Source organism: Lutjanus erythropterus, chromosome 5, assembly GCF_056507025.1.
Source record: "Lutjanus erythropterus isolate fLutEry1 chromosome 5, fLutEry1.hap2, whole genome shotgun sequence".
In the NCBI taxonomy this organism is placed as follows: Eukaryota; Metazoa; Chordata; class Actinopteri; order Lutjaniformes; family Lutjanidae; genus Lutjanus; species Lutjanus erythropterus.
This window is the reverse complement of record NC_139321.1, coordinates 11,462,995-11,482,444: the sequence shown is the minus strand read 5'-3', so window position 1 is coordinate 11,482,444 and position 19,450 is coordinate 11,462,995.

The window sequence follows — 19,450 nt, the reverse complement described above, 5'->3', positions numbered from 1 at the left end:
GCCCTCGCCTGTCTCTAAAAAGTGGCACTTAACTGTTTTAAACCTTTCTGTTGTAATGTACCAATATTATTCCTGAGTTTTGGTACCAATTACCAAAGCAATACCTAAAGAAATATAAATATCCTTTTCTACAAACCCCTTTTCACTTTTCCGTTGACTCCTCCTAAATCCCACCCCTTTAGAAACTTCCATCAACTTTCTCCTCCTCTGTTGCTGTGTGCTGGACTTGTCTATGTTGAAAAAAAATCACATTTTGAAGATGGTTATAAGATGTTGCTGGGGGACCTGCAAAAGTGACATATTGTATAGTCACATCTTAAGTTAGCTCATGTAAACGAAACTGTAACTACCAAGCTAAGATATGTCAACTGTTAGGCTACTAGCATTTTGCTAACTGAAGATGTGACCATATAAATGTCACTTTCATAGGTGCTCCAGTAAAATCTTTCAACTATCTTCAAAATGTGCCCCCCACCCAAACATAGATGCAGTATAGGACACAAGAAAGCTTCTACGACGTACCAAGCTTGCTCGGCTGTTATAGAAGCATGGGGCAAAAAGTGGCCGGGCTTAGTAAGTGTCAGTTAGCTAAAGAAGACAAAGATTTTCGAATTAAGTGGTTTTGCCTGAATAAAAAAATTGCGAATTTTTGATTTAGATTAGGAACTATCTAATCAAAGAATAAATGAATAAGATTATGTATTTTACCAGGCATGTGAGGCCTGCTTTTCATACTTGACAGATTTTTATATTTGTTGTAATAGACAGATTTTGGTCCAAAAAGGTATTGAGGTTTGATACCCAGCAATACTTGTTAATGCAGTGACACTGACATTTTTCAAGCTTCAAATACATCTCTGAGTATCAGCATAACCTCGGTCTGTCCAGTCACATGTGACCTTGATCAGTGGTTTGTTTGAATAGAAGCTGTAGGGTCTCAGATGCTGAGCCTCTCAGTGCAATCCAATCAAGATAACCCTAACATTAAGATGTGTCCAACTAGACTGAGGATTATTAGACCTGGTCGAGTTGCAGTCCAGGGAGTTAACAGCTCAGCAGAACAAGCACTCAATTCACTGGTCCTACAAACGAGGGCTTTCTTCCTTCAGGAAAAAAGGCATTTGTCTGGTTCTTCTCTTACTGGTTATGGGGCTTTGGTAAAAACTCCCCTCAGTTCTATTTCCCACACTAACCCGCCCACTAAGGTGTCAAACACTTACGGGGGGGAAAAAACTACAAGACTCAGTATGATTTGGCTCTAATTAAGCCCCCACCGGCGTGCAGCAGATCAAGTAAACAGGGTGAAAATCTCACACCGGCTTTTCTGCCCTGATGTCAGAAAATCTGTGCATCAGCAGCGACTTTGTACCACGCTTAATGAGATCAAATCATCCATTGGATATCTTGTAGTCGTTTCCCAACATTCGTCGTGTTGTGTTGTTAGTGTGTATACGTGTACAGCCGATTGTCAAGTCTATTTAAATCATTACCTGACTGGACAATAATGATGTTTGTGTACCATAATGTACAGACTGTAACTCCTGACAACAGTGTTTGTTTTGTTTTTTTAGTGTCTTGTGAATGATTTAATGTGAATGAATGTAGAAGGGAAACAAGAAAATAGGGTATCTATGTGAGTGTGCGTATGAGAGAATGTGTTTGACTGTGTGTCCATGCACAGGCTATGGCTGTATTTACATAGGACCAAACATAATCTGATTTTTAACCCTTTGTGGCATGTAAAAACAAAAGGAGACCTTATTGAAAGTGTTTTTACATGTGCAATTAAGACTGGAAATCGGGATTATTTTCCATGGTCTGTGTCAATCCAGCACATCAAGCATGAGTTTTTAAGTTTTGGATCATTTGACCATCGCTGAATGTGTATGGAAGACAATGCGGATGTGAAAAGTAATTTTCACTTTGACAAAAAAAAGAAACTCAAGTGCCTCTATTTGTGTCCAGTGGGAATTGCTCTATTTATTTAAGAACAAAGAATTAATCTAAATGATTTTCCATACCATATTGGTATAAATATGAGATTGTTTTTCGTAAACTCAAATGTTTCCACAAGCTTTTTACTGGCGTTTATGACGACACCAGGGTTTGGCTTTAAGAAAAATGTGTGATTTAACGTGTCAAATTTGCATCAGTTGCTGTTTTTGTTTTTCTTGATGATTTGAGCAAGTATGGGTTTGTCTGAAATGCCTGAAAAACTTTAAACCATCGCATGCAATAAATGATAGCTTCAGACCAAGAACTACTTGTGTCCATTTTGAAAAAGAAAAAAAAAACAGTCAGTGTATTTCTGTCACATAGTCATCAACAGCGTGAATGTTCTACATCACCTGAAAATTCAGAGCTGCTTCAAATGCACAACACTAAATCGAGGCTAACAGTCTGATGGAGGTAATAACAGAACATCCAGTCACTTAACAGGAAAAGTTCAACATTATAGAAATACACTTATTTGCCTTCTTAGAGAGAGTAAGATAAGATGATTGATGCCACTCTCTGTTTTGTACGCTACAGCTAGCAGCCTGATAGCTTAGCATCGCATAAAGACTGGAAACAGGGACATGGTGAGTTTGGTTTGTCCAAAGGTAAAAAAATAAAATAATAATCAACCTACCACCTCTAAAGCTTACTGATTAACACATTATAATTAGTTTTTATGATGTGATTCATCTGAAATTGTTTTTGTACAATGTGCAAAATGTTGCATTGTGACAATCACATTATTACAACAAGTCCAAAAAGGTCACTTTCTGTCAAAAAGTAACTATGCACTATGCGCTGTGCATAGCACACCAAGTCCCAGAGGGGGCTCCAAAACAACACCACAAAGCAATTACGCTTAGGGCAACATAATGGGCAGCAGTGGACCTGCATGAGGGCAAGATTTAATCACATGTGAAAACACCACACACATCTTAACTCTGCAACACCCAAAAATTCACCAAAGAACAATGTGAGGATTCTTAAAATCAAAGATTCAATCAAAGATTCAAATGACAAAATTGAGATTGTACATTTTTGGCCATATCGCCCAGCCCATACTGAAGTTAGCCATTTCCCTCTGTTTTCCAGTGTTTGTGGTAAGCTAAGCTAACCTGCTGCTGACTCTAGCTTCATATTTAGTCCACATAAGTGATAAGCATCAGCAAGACAGTGAATAAGCCTATTTCACAAAATGTCAAACTATTCCTTTAAAATGGACTCATGGTTCTTCATCTGAAAGCCTGAAAATGTTTACTAGTGAACATTTTGGATAACGGTCCCAAACTTTCCAAACTTTATTCCTGTGATTTAACAAAATGCCTTTTAAAGTTGTTTTTTTTTTTTTTAATTATTATTATTGTTATGATTTGAGGTAATGAAGCCAAATTGTCCCAATGAGCCAATGAACTTGTACAACAGCCAACAAACAAAACCCACAAACTGTTTCTGTTCGACCTCAGTCGTTTCAAGTCAATAGTTGATCCACAGTGTTGCTCAGTCCAATTCAATGATGTTCGATGTTGTTTTGTTTTATGGTGAAACAGTGATGTTACTATATGGTTATTGTTAATTTCACACAATGGTCCTTATTTTGATTATATGCAGCGGTACAATATACTTATACAATAATATGCTGTAAAATGTCAGAAACATTGCATTGGTGACATCACGGGAAGCATCGGTTTCATCCCACTATGCTACATGTCACATGATGGTAAATGTTGAATTCATGCAACAGTTCATTTGACTATATGCAATGTCAATATGTCGGTATATTCTGAAACATTTCAGAGACAGACTGCCTCAGCATGGCCTTTTATTCTGCTGACATCTTATTAAATATCTCATTAGCTCCTGTTACATTATCACAGTTGTCAACTTGTTTATCAAAAGCAGCAGTGACAGAAACAACAGCGCTGCTGCGGTGATTACAATAGAGAGCTAAACAGACTGATTTATTTTTTGACAACAGATGGTTACAAGCCGATAATACATTGATAATCTCTCCAGTAGAGATGAGTGTCTCTAATATTTGTTTGCATTTCAAAAAAATCACAGATACACTTTGATTGCTTAGGAAACTGCCAAAACTCCCTCATACAGTAAATGAACCAGTATTTATAAGGACAATAAAGGGTTTTTTTTCTTCTCCAATTCCTGTAATCTACTAGAAAGCTGCTTTTTTTTTCTTGTTTTTTATTTCCATTTGATTGTCCTCAGTTGTACTGTCGGAGTCATGCAACAGTGTTAGAAACAAAGATATATTTGAAATTAATTCTCTGTTTATCCAATATTCATTTGTTGAGGTCACTGGAGGGAAACATTAATATGCTTTCACTACTGCGCAGAAAATAACTGCTAACATTTTGCATCATGTTCTCTAATTTATGCTGGATTACTAAATAGCAACCATTATAAATCCCTTTCAAGTTAGTACTTGTTACAATCTACTATCTAATATTTGGGGAGATTTTATATCTTCAGTTGAAAGAGAATATGCCATATGTTTTTTTTTTTTTTTATTTGTGCAGTACAACACACTTGCAGGAATAGCTCAACAATTTGGGAAGTACAGCTATGAACTTTCTGTCCATGAATTAGAATTATACCACTATCATGTCTGGTCATTAAGTATAGATCTAGAACCATGGTGCAATTAGCCTAGCTTAGCATAAAGACTGGAAGCAAGGGTAAACAGCCAGCTTTTCTCTAAAGTTAAAAAAATCTGTGTAATACCTCTAAAGACACATTTCCACTGCCCTACACTGTACATTTACTGCCAGAGTGACAACTTGACTGCTCACCTGTTCCACTGCTCCGCTCGTTTTCACCGTCACTCCCTGCCATTCGCTCTCTCGTTCTCACTCACCATGCTATGCTCTGACCAGTCAGTGGTCTGCAGTGTCTCCCAGTCACCTTTTAGTATCAGCTCAGCCAGCCTGGAACAGGAAACAAAAAAAAAAAGCACGTTGAGTCAAGTCCAAAACCACAAATTGTCATTTTTGCATTTCTGTTTGTGTAAGGTTTAAACAAATAAGTATTAATTAGTGAGCTGTGGGTACTGGACATTAGCCGTTTCCTTGAGCTTCTACTGTCTATGCTAAGCTAGGCTAATTGCCTCAGAGCTGTATCTCTGCAATTAACGCATGAGAGTGGTAGCAAACTTCACATATAACTCACAGAAAGGAATAAATAAGCACATTTCCCAAAATGTTGCAGAATTTATTTAACAGGCACTTTGTATTGTAATTTATAAGCTTTTGTATTAGGGTAAGGTTGTAGTAAACATAAAATACTGGCAACACAGAAATCAAAATTACAAATCATCTAATTAAAAACTTAATAGGTAAGTTAGTATAAGAGCTTATTTGTCAACCAACAAGTTCAGTTTGGGAGTAAATAGGAAAACCTTTAAAAGCTGCAGTGTCATTTTGACCTGTAAACTGGTAACATTCCCCTTGAAACCATGTTAATCTCTGCCAAAGTTGCTTTGATGGTGTCACTGTCACATGCAGTTATTTTGTAATAGCTATTACTGTATCCCTCCTGGGACACAACAGAGTTAAAAAATGCAGGGATTCAAAATGTCCCTGGAGCAATTTCATGTTTTTAGTTGTGAAAATGCAGATGTAAAATAGGCCCCGACCAGTTAACGCCACAACTCTGCATTATGTCTTTAAGGTGCAAAATGTAGCATTCTTTAAACTAAACATTTCCCCACCATCAGCTGTCCTTGTGGCCTAGTTTTCTCAAAACAGAGACACCCTTAATCATAAACCTCCTCTTTACAGTATGACTTTTCTGCCTTTCCTTTAGCTTTGCAGACAGTACTCCTGCTGACGATTTACTGTGGTTATTGCAATTATACAACAGAATCTAAAGTCATGTGACATTTATTGGTGTTAAAACGCTACCCTGCACCTTTAAAGTGTTGGCCATCCCAGTAAAGTAAAATTAGCCAGACGGTGGTGGTTTTTGAGACGGGCAACAACACGGTGCCTCTGATTCAGCCTGACAAATCAAATCTCTGTCTGTGGTTCTGATGTACATCGCTGGCTAAACGCAACATTGTAAAGATTTCTACAAAACAGCATCTGAAAACACATCTGTCCAACATTGATTGCATTGTATTTTTCAATGTGTTGCACAACTTCAGCTGTTTTTCTGTTTCTATCAGTGCTCTCTTTTGGCCTTTTATATGGTTCTTTTTATAATGAAGTTGTTCTATGTGATGATCAGAAGTTGTGATGCAGTTCCATTGTTTTTAAATATTTAATGTCTCTAAAATATGGATTAAAATCTGTTTAAACCAGTGGTCCTGCTGCAGTCATGGTCTTATTTGTGTCTTGTGAAAATGCAATATTTTACAGGGCTGTATATGGCTTTTTTATATTTGCACTCATAATGAGGTTTTACATGCCTGTCGTGTTTTCAAATAAAAAAAACCTTGCTTTCATACTGCGTTATAAAGTTTACTATTCCATGAATGTAACAAATAAAGCAAAGAGAAATTCAGTGCATTAAACCCATAATGTATAAACACCATAATATGCACTCTTAGAATAGGACCGACTTTTCTTAATGAATAAAATCTCTCGTATTTTGCACTCAACAAGATTCTTTCATAAATAAGACCGTAGCCTTTGAGTGGCCTTGATGTATTACATTATAAGAGCCGAGCTAGTCTTCTTATTAACTCTAATGGACTCTTATTTCTACATCATAACAACTATTAGCCTACTTCACCATGCATGATTAATTCATTGAATATAGCCGCACATTAGAATTCAAGAGGGAAGAAGAAGGCCGCGTGTCTTGAGAAAGTAAGAGACGTGGAAAAGAGCTCGATGGACGTCCGTGTGTACGTGCGTGAGAAGGAAATGAAAAGAATAAAGGCAGAAAGACAAGGATTCTTTCATTGTAGTAAAATGTAAAGTGCATTTTTTGAGAGACCCGAATACCATCTGATGAAGTATTTTCCTAAATGAGTGAGGAGGTGGGAAGCCTGCAGACCCTGAGACGTATTATGTGAGTGTGTGTGTAAAGGCTCGTGTGTGTCCTTGGTGTACAGCCAACACACTGACAGCTGAGATTTATAGGTTTAATTGCCATAGGTAACCATGCAGTCAAAAAAGCTCTCAGAGATATGGTCCGGCGTCACACACACACATAAAACACACACACACGTACACGCAGACTAAAATGTATGAACACACACATATTGCAGTAATAAGTGTCGATTAGCCCCGATGGCAAATTTGACCTGAGAAGAATTTAAAACTGCAGTTGAATAAACACAACCATAACACATCACTATTATCAACTATTAAAGGGTTAGTTCGGATTATTTGAAGTGGTGCTGTATGAAATACTGACCATGTATTACCAACAGTAGATGGCGGTCCCAGTTTGGAAAAGCAGCAGGAGACTGTGGACACTGTCAGCACCAAAATGTATTTTAGCCACTTAAAAAGGGACCGTTTAAAAAAAACAAAAAAACAATATTAGTTCAAGCTTACACTATATTTACAGTATTTTCACCACTTTACCTCGCCATCAGACCAGTGGCCGAAGGGAGCTATGATGGGCACAAGCACAAACACATGTTGCTATTCTAACGTTACCTGTTGCATGGTTGTTGACACACAACTGATGGCAGCATCAACGCTGATGCTAGCAGACTGTTGCATTGCTGCCAGGGGATTGCTTGTCAGTACTGACAGATTTTGCACCTAAACAAGCTACAATTTATGTTTCATCTCATCACATGATCGAATAGAGGCTTGACATTAGACAACATCAACACAGACATTACCCAGCAATCACCATTGCATATCTGTGCAAGAAAACAAGAAGTTATTCATTAATTGAATATTTTTTCATAGTTTATGTAAAATAAGCATATAATTTTGTTATAGATTGCTACTGGCCATTTTACTCCGAAAAAAGTAAATCAATGTGAGGTCTTCTTTGAACACTGGCAGATTTCTGAGGCGGCAATCAATCTGAATCTTTTGCAAGTTCTCTGTTCTCTGTCAAACACACTGATGCAGGTCTCACTCTCTCCATGGGCCCCAGTGAAACCACACTGGCTGCACCGTCTATATTTACACCTCTGCAGCAGACAGCCTTTTCTGATGGGAAACAGTCATTTTATAAGCCAAATATCACTCTCAACAAACCAACCAGACTCCACTGGCAAAATCAGTCATTTTACCTCTCAGAGCACAGGAGATGCTTTTCTACATCTGATTGATCAATTGGCTAGGGTTTTTTTTTTGTTGTTGTTGTTGTTGTGTTACTTTCTCGTTCGGATTCACCAAAGTCACACAATAACACAAACAAACTAAGTGACTGAGGCAGTGGTAGATCGGCAACTCCTATGTTCTGCAAAGTAAAATTACTATTTATGCTCATCTGGTTGCTTTGGTGAGGGCCATATTTGGCTATAAAGTGATATTGATTTTTATTTTTTTTTTTTGAGGTGGGCCGTTTTTTGTGGCTAATATACATTTTTTGCTGACCCTGTCCCCAGCAGTACATTGCTTAGCTTTCGTGTTGGTGCCCCACTCTGCTTCCCCAAATTTAGAACATGTTGATCAACATCTACTGTAGGTAATAAACTGGCTATGAATAAGTACCTTCTATGAACCCACTTCAAAAAATACAAACTATCCCTTTAGAATTGCTGCAAATGTTCAATAACTGCATCTTCACGTTCACTCAAGCTAAAACACACTGGATTTATCGCTTGTGACGTGTCAGAAGTGTGTTTAGACAGCTGGATAGAAACACAGCTAATGTAGCATGAGCTACCAGAACCTCATGCACACTGTCGTTATTGACTTTTATATGTGGACTGGCGCTGAGATCAAGACGACCGATGTGCAAGTTTCCCCTGTGTGAGCCGTCTGGTTGAGCAATCCCAACACACTGACAGAGTTTTAAAGTTGTACGATGCTCATTATCCATTCCCATGGTATACTCTTACAGACGATCGGAATAAAAAAAAACTCTGCTTTGGGCTTTTAAATAAAAGCATCAGATTGAGAGGAGTTGATTTTAAATGGATATGTATTTAAATCAAATGCAGACTCTGGAGTCTGGAGTCAGAATTGTATCTTCAGATCTCTGGCACTGTAACAAAAACTAATGAGAGGAGATTTTCAAAGAAATATTACTACTGTTTCTACCAGCAGGACAATTCTGCAATAGAACTGGGATGTTTTGCTCAAAACTTACAACAGAACTTATCTCTGTGACAGTTCTCTCTTAGTTATACAACGCCTGGTTACATCAGATACTGATAATCTATCAAACACAAGAAAATGCTGAATATTATGGCAGACTATGGATGTAATAATACAAAAAAACTCAAGGTATGATAATACCAGGATAAAAAGTCCATGATGCAATATTTATTGCAATATTAAAAAACAAAGAAAATTTATGATAAAACATCCTTTATTAAATAATATGATGATGTGCACAGCATTTTTGTTTGTATAAAATTTGTTTATCCTTCTAATTCAAGAAATTTCTGCTTTCTTTCTTCAATAAAATAAAAAGTAGCCAGTTGTGACCTGAGTCTGCGCAAAAAAATAGTCATGAAGTGTCTTTGGCAATGAATGTTTGAATTATGTACCTACAATTACAAAAAAAAAAAAACAATGCTGCAGTCAGTAGCAGTAATGATCATCCATCCGATACTGTATTGAGATGGTTTTTATTACAGTATTTGTTTGTCACAAACCTCCCTAACCCTTCCAAGTGTATGAGAGACCCTACAGTGGCTGCAAAATTTGCAAAACCAATACGCAAAAAAAACAAAAAACATTCTGCTAATAAATACCTGTAAATCTTACACACTGGACCTTTAAGAGATTTAATAGTTACAGGAAGCATAATATAAAATTTGTCGAGTTTCAACAGATGATTTCCCTGACTATGACAGCAGCTTGAGGCTCTTCCAATAAATGAATGATAAACAGAAACAAATAATGACCGCAGACTTTGTTGAAGTTGAAATGTAAGAACAACAAAATAATATCTGTCATACTGATCCAAAAATATGTTAGTGATTTCCTGAATATCTACAGTATTGTCGACTTTATTCTGCCCTGTCACGTCTTCACATAACCAGATCAGTCCTGATGTAAGAGGCAGCAAATTTAGGCTCATGTGGTTCTCATTGTTTTAGCTGCAAACATAGAAGAAAAAAAAACACCCATCCACCCATCTTCAAACTGTTTATATTCCAGGTCAACATTTCTTTAAGGTCAAAAAAGAGCCATTTTGCTACCATTTGGTGTCATTTTGGTGCGCCACAGTAAACTAACTGGGCTTTGGCCAGGATTCTGGGAACTCTGAGGTCGTGAGTCCCTCCAGAGCAATGAAATCAATCAATTGTTGGTTACCATTTAAGTGTTTATGCTGACAACTTAGATCCAGCGTGGTGAATGATAGATGTGAAAAAAATTAAAGTAAAAATGGGAAAAACAATAAATGGAACTTTTAAATTCTAAACATGTTAGAACTTTATGAACTTGTCTTGCAAGTGAGTGGTTTGAGACCCCCGATCCAAAGAGAGCAAAACAATTTCTACCCTCCTGCGAAGCTATTAAGCACAAAAGCCCAGAGCACTCCTGAACAAGACAATGCTGTCTTATTTAAAATGCTGATTTTTCTTATGATAACGTTTTAATTTCATTCTTCAAATAGCAGCCTTTTATTGGTAGAATCGACATTTCACTGAAAATGCATTTTACCCCATTTTCAAAACCACAGGTTTCCCTCAGCAGTGACCGCCAAAGAGTTGATTACAGACATTCAACTTCATTAAGAGAAACCCAGTCAGAAAATTAATTCCCTCTCGTTTAATGGATTGCCACTCACTCTCTGCCACATGTTTAAAAGTCCATCATCCATTAGCTTATACCCGCTTATCCAAGAGGGCTGCGGGGGCGAAGGAGCCAATCAAAGCTGACACCGCGTGAGAGGCGGGGATACGCCCTGCCTGGACGGGTCAGTCACAGAGCTGACACACAGAGACAGACAACCTTCCACACTCCTGTTCACACCTACAGGCAATTTAGAGCTGTAAAGCTAACCTGCATGTCTCAAATACAAAAAGGCCTCAGGTTCGAACACAGATCCTTCTCGCTGTGAGGAGACAGTAGTAACCGCTGCACAAGTGATTGTTAAAACAGGGGTTTTTCTATTCAGCTCTGCAGTTCACAGCTCCAGCCGCGCTAACGAGGGAAGAGCTCGTCAGCTCTAATTGAATGACTCCTGATTAAACTGGTTTCACATTGGCAGGCAACGGATCACGTCTTGTCTGACTTCTAATTGGCTGCTTCCTTGATGCTCCACGAGCTCTGAAGACACACATGTCCACATCCTGGCTTAGTAAAGATGCTGTGAAACAGAGCCTGGCATATTTGAAGAGATAAAACATACTGGACTTACTACAGAGGACTAAAAGACACAATATCCTGCGTATAAAGGTGAGGACATCCTGCACAACATGTTCCCACTGTCAAAACAAATTTCAGACTGTGACAAACAAGACGCAGTAAGGACACTTTGCAAATGCTTGTGGACACCTACACAAGAGTCAATTATGAAGGTCAATTAGACCACTACTCAAGTTGAGTCTGGGCGGAGCTGTGCTGGGAATTATATGAAATAAGGGTCCATACAAGAATGGTAATTCAAGGGTGTCCTGGCCTGAGGAGGTATAATTAGCCACTATACCGGTAAAAACACTTGTGGGTGTGTACACCATGTGCACGTGTAGGGCTCTTAAATGGAGGGTTTCAGTTTTAAAATGGCTATAATCAATAATAACAATAGCTTTGTTTACATAGCCCCCAATATTCCACAAATAATCAGTAGTTCGGTAAGGACAGAAATATGGCAGGAGCAACACAGCAGTGGTCAGAAGCGGATACAGCTTTATAAGCATAAAACCTTAAAAAAGATTTAAAGACACCAATATTGTTCCCAGGATGCAATGTTGATTCCACCTTGACATTACAGTGGAAACATTTATTCTCTGTTCAGTGGCAGTTGGAAAACCGGAATCTCATCTTTGTCTTTGTCACTGTCTTTGTCTTTTTCTTCTGATATATTTCAGGCAGATTAAACACCTCACAGTGGGCAGAACCCAGTTGTACATATCAGACATGTTTTGTAAGGGATAATGTAGAGCGAGCAGGTCACTATAGAGAAATAAAGCCGTTCAGGGTGATGCAGGACCCTGACGCAAAGCTAAACATCCCGCTTATTACACGGCTACTTACTAAGGAAATCAAAAGTTTGACATAAAATGTTTATTTAAATATTATTGATTTAGAAAAGATTTCATTGCTTCCGCTTGGAAAAAAATAGTCCGTTCATTTCTACGGTTGGAACTGCATCCATAGCAACAGTAACTCCATAGCAAAGACGAGCCTACTTAGCATTATAATTCATGTTAAACTGAACATTTCACAGTTATGGCCCATACCATGTTCTGTTTGGTATTTTTTTTCCCTGTTGTCTAGCTCCTTGCTTCTTTTCACCTCTCTTTCTTTCTCTGCACCGTTTTCCTCTCCTCTTCTTTTCTTTACTGGAGACCGGTCAGCCATTAACCATGAATCCAAAGTTTTGTTCTCTCCAAATATATTAAAAGTGATACTGGAAAAATATTCCTTTTTTTTCTGATGGAGCAACAGAAAACTAATGGTTTCTTGCCACAGGGTGTAGACGTCGTTCTGCGGATTGATATGACAGGACGTGATCCACCAGAGTCGATCAAAACGGCGTCTATAGCAACGGTCTGCTATTCAGGAATAACAGACCTTAGAATGCTGTAATTGACCAATCAGAATCAAGCATCTGACAATGCCATGTAATAAATTATGATAAATGCTTTGGGGCATGCAAATACGCGATTTATTGGATCAATTTATTTAGTGTCCATGTGAACAGTTGAGTTGAAATTTCTAATCAGAGTGATTTTATTAGCATTATCAGATTCGAGAACCATTGTCCATATAAACATAGCTCATGTAAAAAATAGCATTAAAACAATGCAACAGTGTGAAAGAGGTCTCGTCTCTCCTCCAGAGAATTATCCCCTGAATCTGCAGCTCACCTCTGCCCTACAAGCTTTATAGTGAGTTTAACTCATTGTTGAGCTGTCCAGCCACAACTTTACTGCTTATGTTCACTCTCGCTGCTCTCATAGTGTCATTTTCAAGTGGAGCAGGCAGCTGTGTTGCACAGAAAAGCTCTAAAACTCACTCTACACTACCTGTACCTGTCCAGCACCAAGCTGCAGACAGGCACAGTTAGAGACAAAATAGTGAAGCAGTGGTGGACTCAAAGTGTCTGAAAGGCAAGAGGCGGAAAAAATGAAAACTGCACCAACACAAAGAAATTTGCGGTGCATTTATGGTGAAACAGTTCCAAACCCTTATCTAGCATGCAGGGCAGCCTATATGTCGCTCTTTCACATTAGTCATCTTTTGTCAGGGATAGCCCCAAATCGTATCATAGACCTGTCTTAAGGGGACGCTTTTGAGTCCACCAATATTGTGAAGAATTTAGCTAAAGAGTCTAAAGAGTCAGATAATTTCATCAGTTTTGTGTTCACAGTTTATTTCCATTGCCCCCAAGTGGTCAAAAACATTTCTTGCCGTTTCAAAGAGGGTAATAAACAGGTGTCAAAACTTTTGTTGCTTTATAGCAGTCTCTCATTGTCAAAATTAAATTTAACTGAGATTTAATTAACAAGAGCATCAGGCATCTAAACTCCAGGATTCAGAAAGTGAAATCACAGACACCACATCCATGTTTATTGACAATCTCTGTGCAGAATAAGCAAGGTCACCTGCATTTTTATCCGTTGCCACATATCGCACATTTTGTTTGGCTCTAATGCAATAAATCAAAAGTCAACCCGCTGCAGGACAGGCACATTTCTAAAATCTGTCTTTTATCTAATAGCTGTGAAGAAACCAGTGAAAGCTGTCATCATGGGGCTGTGTTTGATGTCAATCACACTACGCAAACGTGGGTCATGTGCAGGTTAATCTGTCAGTGTTTTGCTACGCTACGGCCAACAGGGAAAATCATCAGAAAGTCACAAGCTCTGAAGATTTAGAGGGAATATGATGGAATCTAGTGCAAAGACAAGGAAACACAGCGGCAACAAAGACTAGGAAACGACTTGTCTATAATGTGCTACTGAATCAACCGGAGGGCAAAGCATATTCTGAGATAAGAGGCAGAATAGAAATGTTTATTTTTTTAACATCAAAATTTTAGACTACCTGTCAGCATTGGCAACATGGCCCATATTATCCCACACAAACATGCTCTTTGTCCCACATTTGGTTTGCTGGGATCTGGTCACACTAACAATAAGACAGCAAGTAAAGGCCACCAAGTATTTTTAAAGGAGCACTTGCATGTGTAAGAAAAAGAGAACAGCAGTCCAAATAACACTCCAGGAAAGCTCTGTAGGCTGCAGGAACACTGCATTGTAAACTGACAATAACAAGTAAGAAGTCCTACACTGATTATAAATGTCAGCTGTCTGTCAATGTAAAGTTAATCCTGTGACACTCTGGACTTTGAGGTAAGTGGTAGCCTGTCTCACTGCATAAATATATTGCTCAACTTATGACTCGTAAACAGACACTTATTTATTCATCAAACATTCAGCATTAATTTGAACTCTACTTAACATGAAAACAACAACAATTTTTCTGGGCCGGAATAGAAATGTCAAAGGGGAACACTGCAGCTGCTGTGTTGATGTCAGAGAGGCAAGTATTTCAACTTAACACGTTTCCTTAATCTCTGATGACATATTGTGGTCATTTTTTGATTTTTACAATAAATATATTACAGATTTCCCCATTTGCTCTTTTTTCCTTGTTAAAGGATGAGAGCACAACCCCAAGACTGCCAGGATTGTTGTCAAATGATACCTCATGCCAACAGACCATTTTATCTGTTGAGTGCTGCGCTGACATTTGTCACATGCTATCAGAGACAGTGCACTATCATCTATACAAGCCAACGTAGGGTGACTAGACAACCTAGAAAATTCAGGACAGTCCTGAGTTACAGTTGTCCCGAATCCTGAATCCTGTCCTTTTTGTCCCCAAAATGAAGCATTATAATAATAGAGAATATGAATAATGTATCTGTGATAATATTCTGATCAAATCAGGTATGTAGGCTATAATTCCTACTTTAAACTTTTAGAAATGTCCTGTTTGATTATGTAAAATATGTGGTTCATCCTGTTTAACCAGATGATGAAGAGTGCAGCTGCCACTGTGGGAGACTGAGATTAAAAATGTCTGTAAAAAAAAAAGTGTTTGTAAGCTCCTACTGCTTAATGACAATGTTAACCAGTGAAAAGACATTTAACATGAATGCAACACACCTGTCCACTGTGTTGGGACATTATGCTTCATAATATTCAGAATTTTTTGTCCTTCTGACATGACTGACTCCCTGTCCCAAACTTCACCCATTCTCATCTGGTCACCCTATGCTAACATGTTAGCTACTTCCTATATTCTCAAACTGTGTAATGTTCAAAGGAATATCGGTTTTGTTTTAAATTAAATAAATTAATTTGAAAACATATAATACTATCAAAACCTCCACAATTTTGAATGAAAATACAATGTAAGATTACTGAAATATCGGTCTGCTATGTAGTCACAATCATGCATGTAGCGTGCACAAATATAATCCATCCAGCAGTTATATGTTAACCGTGATGGCAAGACAGTAAGCACTTCAAAAACACTGCAATCCTGGATCAAAACAGGAACTATTATGCAGAGGGGTGCAGATCAGAGAAACACTGAGTTAATTTATATAGATCAGCTTTCAAAGCTTAAATGTAGCACTAAACTAACACCTTGTTCAAAGTCAATGAATGTTTTTGACTTCAGTATTCAGACATGTTTTTCTGTCAGAAGCCTCATCATGAGGACTAATGCACCAGCCACAATTCTGGAAAATAAAACAAGCTTCTCGACTGTAAAAAAAATTTCATATGAAGCTCCCAGCTGTAGCAGGCTATAACTTCCCTCTACAACGTCTCCACAATGTAAAACTGGCCAGATAAAATGCAGTAAGCAGCTTAGTAGCCTCAAAAGAAGGAGACAGCCGAGTCTACAAAATTAATTTGGCCGTTGAAGAGCATTTCTGGTGAAAAACAGCTCCTCTGAGAAAATACTCTAAAACCCTCTTCCTCAAGTCCTTGGGAGGCGAGTACACTACAGTTTGTTTACTATTCCTGGATTCATTCACACACAACAAACACACGCTCACTGTGCACACACACACACACACACACACACACACCCTTGAGACGAACCCTAGTCATGATGCAGCTGAGCTAAGCGGTTTCTACACATACACATGCTCTCGCTCTCTCTAATGTAATTGTGTATGTCGCCAACGTTAACAGAAAGGCAGTGTGACCTGCCAGAATATGAGCACATAGCGGTAATGCGATTACCAGTGTATGAAACATAATGATAGACGATGAGAGTGAGACAAAGACAGAGTGGATTGGAGAGACGAAGCAGGTAAAGAGTGTGAGAAAGAGAAAGGGCAGCAGCAGATGAACAGATGGAAAAAAAACAAAAAACACAGTGGGTAAACAGTAATGTAATTGCCATTAGATCAATTTGATGGTGGTCAGAGATCACTGCTTGTGATGATAAATATTGATCTGATAAAACCACTGAGGCAGAAATATGGGCTGACATGAAAACAGCCCGAGCAGAGGAGAGTAGATACAGCTGCACTGATTCAGAGCTACATTTCAAAACATGACCATGAAGCTCTTATAAAGCCCCCAAACACCACCTGAACCACAACCTGCCAGGCACCAAACAAAGTTAGCAGTTTGCTGGTGAGCATAGTGGAGCACCTTTGAAGCTAAAGAGTCACTTATTTACCCAAGCATTTGGAGGTGGAGACCAAAAACAGAGCTAAAAACAACAACAACAACAGCACTAACATTCATCACGTGGCCAGAAATACGACTCTAAATTAATGGCAACCATTTTTTGCTAGTAAGTTTACTATGCTAAACAGCTAACACATTTGCTATATCAACTTATGAAGTTTTTTGAGAACAAGAGACACATTTACACTCAATGTTTTCTACTTAAAGCGATAGCTCACCCAAAAAAAAAATCACTCAATATCTACTCACCCCTGTGCTGATGTGAGGATGGGTGAAGATCTCCAGTTCACAAAACACTCCAGGAGCTTCAGCGGAAAACAAACAAACAAATCCAGTACAACTGAAGTGAACGGTGACCAGTTTTAAAATGAAAAAAACAAAAACAAAAACAAAAAATGTCCATACTGTTTGTGTGGTGTAATCCAAATGTCTGTAAATCGTGAGATTAAACTTTGACCCAAAAAGACGCCATTTACACCATGTTTTAAATGTCAACTGTAGCCTCTCAGACCGGAAACACGCGCACACGTCTGAAGCGGGTACACAAACTCTCGCCGAAGCGGCGCGGCTGCAGCAAAGAAATGATGTTTCTCTTCTACGTCGAAGTCCTCGGACATTTTCTTCCTTGTTGAAAGTTTGCAAAGTCGACTGTGGGCATAACAAGTCACCGTTTCTGAGCCGATCTCTCTGTCGTCTGAGTCGCTTCCAGGTAGCACGTAAACGCAGGTGTGAAGGTATCGCGAGATCTGGTATATCTCATGTCGCGGCGTTTGTGCGGGAGCTTGTGTACCTGCTTCAGTTGCCTTTAGGGAACATGTCAAATGTTTTTTTTTTTTTCACATAATATATTTGCCAAGCTGATTTATATAATACCTAAGTTAAATCTTGTAGTATTTACATCCTTGTCTACTTTCTTGCCTTTGTTGGCACATAACTGTGCTCTACCTCCACCAGCTGAACCCTGCCTGCTGTGCAATATGATTAAGTACATCTACTCAAGTACAGCAGAGAAGAAGTAACTAACTACTGAAATTAAGTTACATTTTCAAGTCTGTAATTTGACTCATACTTAAGTAAACATTACACTGTCATCTACTTAGTTACTTTTAGAATCATAACTGAGTGAAATCACTGCTGAGTAGGCCTACAATTTTAATTAATATCCAAATCTTTCATCTGCATTTTTATAGCCAATAAGGACAAACAGGCCAGTGAAAACCATTAAAAAAATCTTCATGTTTTACAAATATTTCTCATACAATGATCCATTATACAGATACAGTCACAAATTGGTCATAAAGAAATGCAGAGCTGCAGTTCATGAGGCAGAGCTGAATGCTGTATTCAAAGGACAAGAAGGAGAGGTAAATGGAAAGAAAAGAAGAATTTGGATTGGAAGAGGTGAAATCGGCAGGGGAGAGATGTCAAGTGCTTCCCTGGTCTTTGGGAAATTTTTGACTTTTCATTTGTAGCACACAGACTTCACTTCAAGCCGAGCTCAACACATGGTTCTGCATGATTGCCCAGAAATTGAAAATGGCAAAAAACTCAAAAGGCATAAGACCGAATTCATACCATTTTTCAAAATGCAATTACAAGGCCTTTAACCGTTTGTGTTGTCCGCACAGATTGACTCTGTGGAATCATGCACAAATTAGGAAATGTTCTGTTTGGTCCAAATTCTTCCAGCGCCAAAGAGCAGGGCATATGCACTCTCTGCTCCAGAGGAGAGAAACAACAGCGGGAGGGAGGAAGGAGAGAAAACACAGAATAGACTGGGGAGGTCCCTGAGGAGCTGCCTCACTACTCTGCAGCTTTACACGTCTGCTGTGGGTGAGCACAAAATGAGTTACAACAGAGTGGTGGTGTGTGTCTGTGTGTGTTTGGACAGGCAGCAAAGTGCAGAGTGTTTCTGCAGGACACACAGGAATACAGACACAAACACTGGAGGAGGTTGTGATCATAAGTTACTGGAGAGCACAAAGTCAACTTTTGCTGCAAAAATATTTTATTTTTTTTATTTTTTTTTTACAAACCAATCGAAACAGACATAAATATATTAACAAGTGTGTCCTTGCCAAGCTTGAGATTTGAATTATTTCTGCAGCATTTATTTTTTATTTTCCCTTCAGTAAGCTGGAGCTGAGGCTTCTCGAGGCTGCTCTGACGCAACCGAACTCAAGGATAAGCTCATCGTACCATTGTCAGCGTCTGTGTGGATTGTTTATATTACCAGTTATAGCCACTGGTCCAGATGTTAAGTCTGTTGCAAGACACACTGAAAAAAGGATGTTGAGTAGATGGTAACAAATGCAATGAGCGACCAGGAGAAGAAATACAAAAAAAAAAAAAAAAAAAAGAGCTAATTTAATTCAATAACGTTTATTTGAAGGGGTGTGCACAAGACTGTCATAATCATGTAATGATTATTATTATGGAAATAAAGGAGTCTTT